Below are 9,504 nucleotides of genomic sequence, written 5' to 3'. Positions count from 1 at the left end.
AAAAGAATGTCCAAAAAATGTTTGTTGTCTACCACGACATAGACATGAAAATAACTAGTAGATTTTGAGTGATAATACCATAAATACTCAACAAGGTTAAAGAGGCAATGGACTCTTAAAAAGAAATATGAACAAAAAATTTACTAAGAAATATACACATATATGTCTATAAAATTTATCATAAAAACATTTTTTAAAGGACTATAAAAACCTTGCATAGCCTATGGACATAATATTTGGATTAATTCAGCACATGACAGTAAAGTATATTAAATTAATTTTTATAATTTTACATTCATGTGATATGAGAATTTCCTTTATTGACAAATACATCTTTGTTCATCTATAAATATATCATGGTATTTTATACTATATACAAGTTAAAATGAATAAATAGAATGAATTAACACAAGAATTATTTCATATAATTATCAATTTTGTTCCTACGGGTATTATATTCCTTCTACTAGTATTTATGAAGAACATAATACACTCACTATGTGGTAAAATAAAACTCTTGACCCTATTATGCTCAATAAATAAAAATATGGAGATTTTCACTATAATATCAACCCTACACAAAACACAGTACCTGGTGAGCAAAATTTTGCTCACTAAATTTCTGAGTTCCACATGTGAATAAAATACTCGTTCAACTTAATATCTGCCTGCCACCTTTCACTTAATTCAAAGTCCTGCATATATTTCTTATAACACTTTAAGAGACAAAATATTTTATAACTAAATAATAATAGTATATATGTACATATTTTTACACATTTGACATTGATGGGTACACACATTTAGACCCTAGCTTTAATATTGAGAAAAATATTTGCACTAAACACAAAAGCAGAGGTATCTCTTCAATTTTCTGATTTAATTGTTCGTGGATACATATTTAGTACTGGCAATTCTGGATCTTTAGGTCATCCAAATTTTAATGTTTCATGTGTAATGCTTGAGATTACCCCAAAAATTCTATATCACAATCTACAACACAAGTCTTTTTAAAAATTGTTTGAGCCATGTCGTTTCGAAATTTTTGTGACTTCTCTCAAATGAAGTACTTTTTCACAGCCACCCAATTAGCAAATATTACAAGGATGACGTTTTTATGCTTTTTCCCCAAAAATGGACTATATAATCTACTGATGGCTCCTTTAATGAACAAATAAAAAACAGTACAGCAAATATAAACAAAGAGAAGCATGGCTAAATCCAAGTGACAAAAAAGAAAAAAAAAATTAAGAATTTAACATAAGGAGATTGACAGTTATGAATTACTCAAAGAACACTAAATAATTATTTAAAAAAGTTTAGGGAGTGAAATTGAAAAATATTAACATCAATGAGCACAATGTTTATGTAAAAAATTCTTTAAGAAAAAATTAGAGGGGCATTACTAGTGTGCAAATTTGAAATTCTACCAATATGGGAGAGGCTTATCAAGCAGTACCAAGTTTAAGAAAAGTCTAAGCAACTTGTACAATACTGTAAAAATTAAAAATCTATAGGATATATAAAGAGAAGTGTTATATATGTATATATACTGTGTTTTGTGTAGGGTTAATATTATAGTCAAAGACTCCATATATTTTTTCACATTTCCTATATATATAGGAAGTGTGAAAAGAATCCAAGCATACCACAATAAAAAAAAATGATCCAGAAATTAAATCACTAATCAAAATAAATAAATATATATATATATATATATATATATATATATCACAAAATAAAATTATAATGATTCATTCACTTCAAAATATTTATGATTACTAATGCATTATTTTAAAACACAAAACAAAAGAAAAAATTGCTAACAGAATCGAATCTAAAAAATGAAAATTTCAAGTCAGTTCCAGCAGAGAGCATGGAAAGAAACCAAGCATGATCTGCTTCTAGAGGCCCTATTTGTTTAGAGATGGATAATGCTCCTGCCTTTTCATCTTATCCTTTTGCACAATTTATAATCAATGAGATATAGTTTTAAATCATGAAATTTCTCATAATTCTTTTGGACAAGCTTTTGTTGAGTGAGCAAATTGTATCCTAATATGTTCCTTTTAAAACATAAACAAACAAAGATCTAGCCTCTCTTATATTTATATACTTTAAATATTTTTTTCTTTACAGGCAATGTGTTCAATATACAACATAAAGTTAATACACAAAATTGGTCATCTGCATTGAATAGACATTTTATTCTCAAACAGCCATTATTAAAAAAAAATTATGTAATATATGAGGTTCCATCTGACCAGCATGACAAGATCCTATGCCTTTGATCATGTGGAAAAAAGCATAGACTGCTACTCTTATGCCAACATGTCCTGTTTGGACTCTACCTTCATGCATGAAAAATAGCAACTATAAATGTACATCAGGGACTTCACAAGCTTATTTCTAAGTTTTATTTAACCCTGGAAGATAAGAGTTCATCCAAACAAGAGAATAATCAGTCTTCTTAAAAGAGGAGGATCATTAAATTAGGACCCAAAGATACATGAATTCTAGTTAATTCTAGTTACTGGGAGGGGGAATATAAAACCATTAAAAGCCTCAGCTCAACAGGTGTTGACTAAAATGGGGTTAGAATGTACTCTAGATAACTTTGTTACTGCTTTTATTGATAAACTCACACAAAACTCTGTAAATGCTTTGGTCTTAATAACAATTTTGGTCTGTTTCTGTACACCATCTCTGGGAAAATCAGTACTGTCAGATACTGGACTCCTAGAACCCATTATAATATCTTGACTCACTTGCATAATATTGTTATATACCTGCAAAAATGTCTCATTATTTTCTTAGCAGAATAATGTGTCCTTACCATCCACATAGTATTTAATAGGTCACCATCCTGTGCAATTTATACATATAAGATCTATTCCTTTTGATAAAAACAGTGATGAGTCAGTGAAGCTTCTCTCTAAGGCAGAATGTAATAGGTCGATATTCTCTTTAGTGGGTTTACCTGGACTAGCTCTACAAAATTATAAAACTTCTATGAAACTCACCTATGCTATCATGAACAGTATTATTCATGCCTCCATGGATGTAAATATGCTTAATGAAGAACAAAAACAACATTGTCAACCCATACTTGACAATCATGCTAAAATTGATTGTCTGTTATTGTTACATCATAAAGGATATCAGAAGTTTAATAACATGTGTTCCTTCAATTTAAGTTATAATAGTAATTTTATTTCAAAAGACTTAGATTACTTTAAACATATCATTCATAAGGTTGAACAAGATGATGGATTTTGGACTTGTTGGATTGGTTAACTTCATGTTTACTCAATTTCATGTGGGTCAAAAATATTCATAGGTGCATGTTTACTGATGTTGGAACTTCCTGTTGTCTATGTCTGCCCTATTTTTTGCCCCCACCAGCATTACGGAGATAAGTAATATTATTTATTTAAAAGGCCTTTAAAAAGAGGGGAGGTATTAGGTATTCTGACTTTGGAATAGACAGGAAAGTGTTGGAGTGATTGTAACTGGCACCCTGAGTCCCAAAATTGTAATGCCCAATAGTTTCTCCCTGAAGCTATTAAGACAACTCTACAGGTGCACTATCTAGTCTCTGTGGTAATTTCCTTAGGGAGAAGGGGCTCTCTATTTGTATTAACTGTTCCTAATCTTGGATAGCTAGCACTTGGGCTTAAAGAAAAACTGGGTTAGAATGTATTAATGGTATTATAAGGTATGTAATTTTGGATTATTATATGTGCAGCTGTTAAGAGAGGTGGCCAGTAATTTTTTTCTTTTTTCCTTTTCACTGTGTGTGTCTCTCTCTCTTCTCTTTGCTTCTTTAAAAGTTTCCTTACAAGAAGATTTGAAACAGATCATGCTGGCCCTCAAAACAAAAGGTAAGTTTTGATGGCTAATTTGAATAAACTGGGACATTACTAAAGAAGAAAACAGAGAACAACAAGGAATTCGAAAATGTGATAAATGTAGGGCAGTATGTGTTCAATGATTACAATCAAAATAAATAAATCTAAGCTTCTGAAAATTTCTTCTTCTGGATTTTTTCAACATTTTTTAGTTTGGTTTTCTCCTTGACATTTGAATGACTCAATTGTGTCCCCTGCTATGTGTAGTCTACAATAGTTTACATCACTAAATTATACTAGGTAATATCTAAAGTGAAGAATATCTGTACTAAAAATGCCCTTATGCCCTTTTTCATTGAAACACAAATCTGAAACTCATTCTTATAGAGAAGTTCACAGAAGATACTCTGCAACAGAAGTAAATTAAATAATAATTAGTAGTTAATAATTTTAAAGGGAAATTATACTTACCCAGGAAGGCAAAGTTTCTATAATTCTCTAGCATCACATCTCTATATAAATTTTTCTGAGCAGGCTGAAGGCATTCCCACTCCTCTTCAGTAAAATCAATGGCTATATCCATAAATGTTAACAGTTCCTAAAATAAGAGTAGGTAAATAAATAACACATTGACCACATGAACATTTGCACAGTCTGTAATGTAATTAAAGTTGAAATAAGAGTTAGTAGACTATCATATAGTTAGTGTACTTCTGCAGAAAAAGTGATTGAAGTTCAAAAAAGTATACATACACCACATTTATGAAACACAATATAAAACTCAGGCATTATCCCCAAAATATTTTTTTTCATTTTTTATGTCTTGATCTAAATTATACATATTTTCAGATGAGAAAATCATGGTAATTAAGAACGGGAACCCTCAAATTTTAATTGTACAACCACTAATCAGAGATTTACTAATGTGTAGAATTTTATTTGTTATTTCTCTAATAGATCTAGCTATTCTGAATGTGTAGTGAGATCTCTAGTAATTCCAACATCAATGGTATAAGAGAAATTTTGAAATGCAACAAGGTAGACAAACCACTTAATGAAAATATTTAACAGTTTATTTAAGTTCAAACATTTTATGTTTTTTATGTGTGTTATTAATATAAAAAATAGCAACAACAATCCTGTTTGAATTATCCTTTCTACATTTTGTATTAACATACAAAATTATATATATATACAAAATTTGATCGATGTTTATATTGTATGATATTTATAATAGAATATACGTATAGCTCTTAAAAAATACAATTTGTTTTTTTTTAATTTGTTCTTTCTAGTTCTACCTGACAGTAAAATCGATTTTTATGATATTATGAAAGCATGGGATATATCTTATCCTAATTAAAATTCTGTTCTTGTTGGTGGTTACAATGGTAGGATTTACTTACAGATATATATATTTTATATTTTTATCCTTTTCCCTTTTATTTATTTATTTATTCATTTATTTATTTTTGTTTACAATTGTGCAATCTACTGATCTTCTTTTCTTACCCTTCTCCACTTTATGAGCTTCAGATTTCACATATCAGCAATAACTTTCAACTTTTGGTCTTAAAGAAATGGTTTGTTTTACTTAACATAAAATCTCCAGATTCATCCATTTCCTAGCAAATGTCATAAAGTCATTCTTACTTATGGCCAATTCATAGTTTATTGTGTACATAAGCAATGGTTTTTTGTCCTGTCATCATTGAATGGACCCATTTCATCATTGAATGGTTGGTTTTATAGCTTAGCTATTGTGAATTGTGCTGCTATAAACATAAATGTGGCTATGTCAATGTAGTATGCTGATTTTATGTCCTTTGTGCATATACCATGCAGTCAAAAAACTGGGTAAAATTGAGGTTCCATTTCTTTAACAATATTCATACAAGTTATTATGTTTCACTTAGACCTCTATACAGCAGGAAAAAGTGGAATTAATCTATACCTGAGGTAAAAATAAAACATACACAAAAAAATTATAAGCCATAAAATGACTAGAATTTATTATCAAATCATTCATCCCAATAAAAAGCTAATTTTTTTTAATATTTATTTTTTAGTTATCGGCGGACACAACATCTTTGTTTGTATGTGGTGCTAAGGATTGAACCTGAGGCACACACATGCCAGGCAAGTGAGCTACCGCTTGAGCCACATGCCCAGTCCCTAAAAAGTAAGATTTAAAAACTAAAAATAAAGAAAGTCTAAGCAAAAGAGAAAAATTAGAAGCTATTAAAGATAAACATAACACAGAGTTACCAGTATCAATGTTGGTGCTTTTAGAAAGCAAATGAGCCCAGTCTAGTAATGGACAACTGTAGTTCCAGTGACTAAGGAGGATAAGAAAAATGGATCATGAATTCTAAGACAATATTATATAAAATATTGTCTTATATATGTTTTATTGAGCAACTTAGTGAAGCACTTAGCAACTCAGCAATACTGTCTCTAAATAAAATATAAAAAAAGGACTGAGGATGTTGCCTTATTGTTAAGCACCCCTAGGTTCAATCTCCAATACAATTTTTTTAAAAAGCAGATACAATTAAAAAAGCACTAGCAAATTTGAAAATTTAAAAAATAAAAAATATATCAATTATACAGTATGTAATTGCAAATATAGGCATATATAATTATTTCTCACTTTATGGAAATACACTCTGGAAAATTTATCCTAAAAATCTTCTTCAATTTTCCAATTCTCTGAGTGCAATGACAGAATCTAGATGGTATAGACTAGTACATGGCTAAGATATTTGCTAGATCCATGGTTGTACATAAAGTCAACTGCTGACCAAAATACCATGATGCCACATGATTGATGTTATGAAGTAAAATCAATCAGGGTAAACCTCATAATTATATAAATGGTGGAACTAGTGAAAACACCAACAACAAAACTCTTAAAACATGCTAGGATATTGGGAAAGGAGTGTGAATATAAAATGCTATTTTATCCCTTCACTCATAAAACATAACAACATATTTTGACACATTAAATGCAGAATATAAGTTATTAATAAATAATACTGAAATATATATGAAAGTACAAAGCTCAAAAGTTTATATAAAAAAGACAGTGTTCGTATGGTGGTGCACACATGAAATATCTACTATTCTGGAGTCTAAGGCATGAAGTTCAAAATTTAAGGCCAACTGAAGTAATTGAGAAAACCCCATCTGGAAATAAAATTTAAAACAGAGCTGAGAATATGCTCAGCATTAAGACAAAACTTCTGAAATGGAAATGAGGAAAAACACTCCATTCACAATATCCTCCAAAAAAATAAAATACTTGGGAATCAACCTAACAAAAGAGGTGAAAGATTTATACAATGAAAACTACAGAACCCTAAAAAGAGAAGTAGAAGAAGATCTTAGAAGATGGAAAAATATACCCTGTTCATGGATAGGCAGAACTAACATTATCAAAATGGCGATATTACCAAAAGTTCTCTATAGTTTTAATGCAATGTCAATTAAAATCCCAATGGCATTTCTTGAAGAAATAGATAAAGCAATCATGAAATTCATATGGAAAAATAAAAGACCCAGAATAGCTAAAGCAATTTTAAGCAGGAAGTGTGAATCAGGCGGTATAGCGATACCAGATTTCAAACTGTATTACAGAGCAATAGTGACAAAAACAGCATGGTACTGGTACCAAAACAGGCGAGTGGACCAATGGTATAGAATAGAGGACACAGAGACTAATCCACAAAGTTACAACTATCTTATATTTGATAAAGGGGCTAAAAGCATGCAATGGAGGAAGGATAGCATCTTCAACAAATGGTGTTGGGAAAACTGGAAATCCATATGCAAAAAAATGAAACTGAATCCCTTCCTCTCGCCATGCACAAAAGTTAAATCTAAATGGATCAAGGAGCTTGATATCAAATCAGAGACTCTGCGTCTGATAGAAGAAAAAGTTGGCTCCGATATACATATTGTGGGGTCGGGCTCCAAATTCCTTAATAGGGCACCCATAGCACAAGAGTTAATAACAAGAATCAACAAATGGGACTTACTTAAACTAAAAAGTTTTTTCTCAGCAAGAGAAACAATAAGAGAGGTAAATAGGGAGCCTACATCCTGGGAACAAATTTTTACTCCTCACACTTCAGATAGAGCCCTAATATCCAGAGTATACAAAGAACTCAAAAAATTAGACAATAAGATAACAAATAATCCAATCAACAAATGGGCCAAGGATCTGAACAGACACTTCTCAGAGGAGGACATACAATCAATCAACAAGTACATGAAAAAATGCTCACCATCTCTAGCAGTCAGAGAAATGCAAATCAAAACCACCCTAAGATACCATCTCACTCCAGTAAGATTGGCAGCCACTATGAAGTCAAACAACAACAAGTGCTGGCGAGGATGTGGAGAAAAGGGTATTCTTGTACATTGCTGGTGGGACTGCAAATTGGTGCGGCCAATTTGAAAAGCAGTTTGGAGATTCCTGGGAAAGCTGGGAATGGAACCACCATTTGACCCTGCTATTGCCCTTCTTGGACTATTCCCTGAAGACCTTAAAAGAGCATGCTACAGGGATGCTGCCATATCGATGTTCATAGCAGCACAATTCACAATAGCTAGACTGTGGAACCAACCCAGATGCCCTTCAATAGATGAATGGATAAAAAAAAATGTGGCGTCTATACACAATGGAGTACTATGCAGCAATAAAAAATGACAAAATCATAGAATTTGCAGGGAAATGGATGGCATTAGAGCAGATTATGCTTAGTGAAGTTAGTCAATCCCTAAAAAACAAATACCAAATGTCTTCTTTGATATAATGAGAGCAACTATGAACAGAGCAAGGAGGAAGAGAAGGAAGAAAAGACTAACATTTAACAGAGTCATGAGATGGGAGGGAAAGGGAGAGAAAAGGAAAATTGCATGAAAATGAAGAGAGACTCTCATTGCTATACAAAATTACATATAAGAGGTTGTGAGAGGAATGGGAAAATAAACAAGGAGAGTAATGAATTACAGTAGATGGGGTAGAGAGAGAGGATGGGAGGGGAGGGGAGGGGGGATAGTAGGGGATAGAAAAGGTAGCAGAATACAACAATTAGTAATTGGGCATTATGTAAAATTGTGGATGTATAACCGAGGTGATTCTGCAATCTGCATTTGCGGTAAAATTGGGAGTTCATAACCCACTTTAATCTAATGTATGAAATATGATATGTCAAGAGCTTTGTAATGTTGTGAACAACCAATAGAAAAATAAAAAATTAAAAAACAAAGACACTTTGGTTGAATTCCTAATATCATAAAAGAAAAAAATAGGTTTTTTTGTTCTCAAAATTATATAATATAATAGATTTAAACTTATGAATTACAAAATATTAATTCAAGGGCTGGGGATGTGGCTCAAGCGGTAGCGCGCTCGCCTGGCATGCGTGCGGCCCGGGTTCGATCCTCAGCACCACATACCAACAAAGATGTTGTGTCCGCCGAGAACTAAAAAATAAATATTAAAAAAATTCTCTCTCTCTCTCTCTCTCTCTCTCACTCTCTCTTTATAAGAAATATTAATTCAAAAATGTATTCAAATGATTACATTAAAAGCTGCAAAACTGACAAGGGAAAAAAAACCCTAATTTCCTCACATATAATCAAA

This window comes from Ictidomys tridecemlineatus, chromosome 16, assembly GCF_052094955.1.
Source record: "Ictidomys tridecemlineatus isolate mIctTri1 chromosome 16, mIctTri1.hap1, whole genome shotgun sequence".
NCBI classification, from domain to species: domain Eukaryota; kingdom Metazoa; phylum Chordata; class Mammalia; order Rodentia; family Sciuridae; genus Ictidomys; species Ictidomys tridecemlineatus.
The sequence above is the reverse complement of the archived record's forward strand: the minus strand, read 5'-3'. Positions refer to the sequence as shown.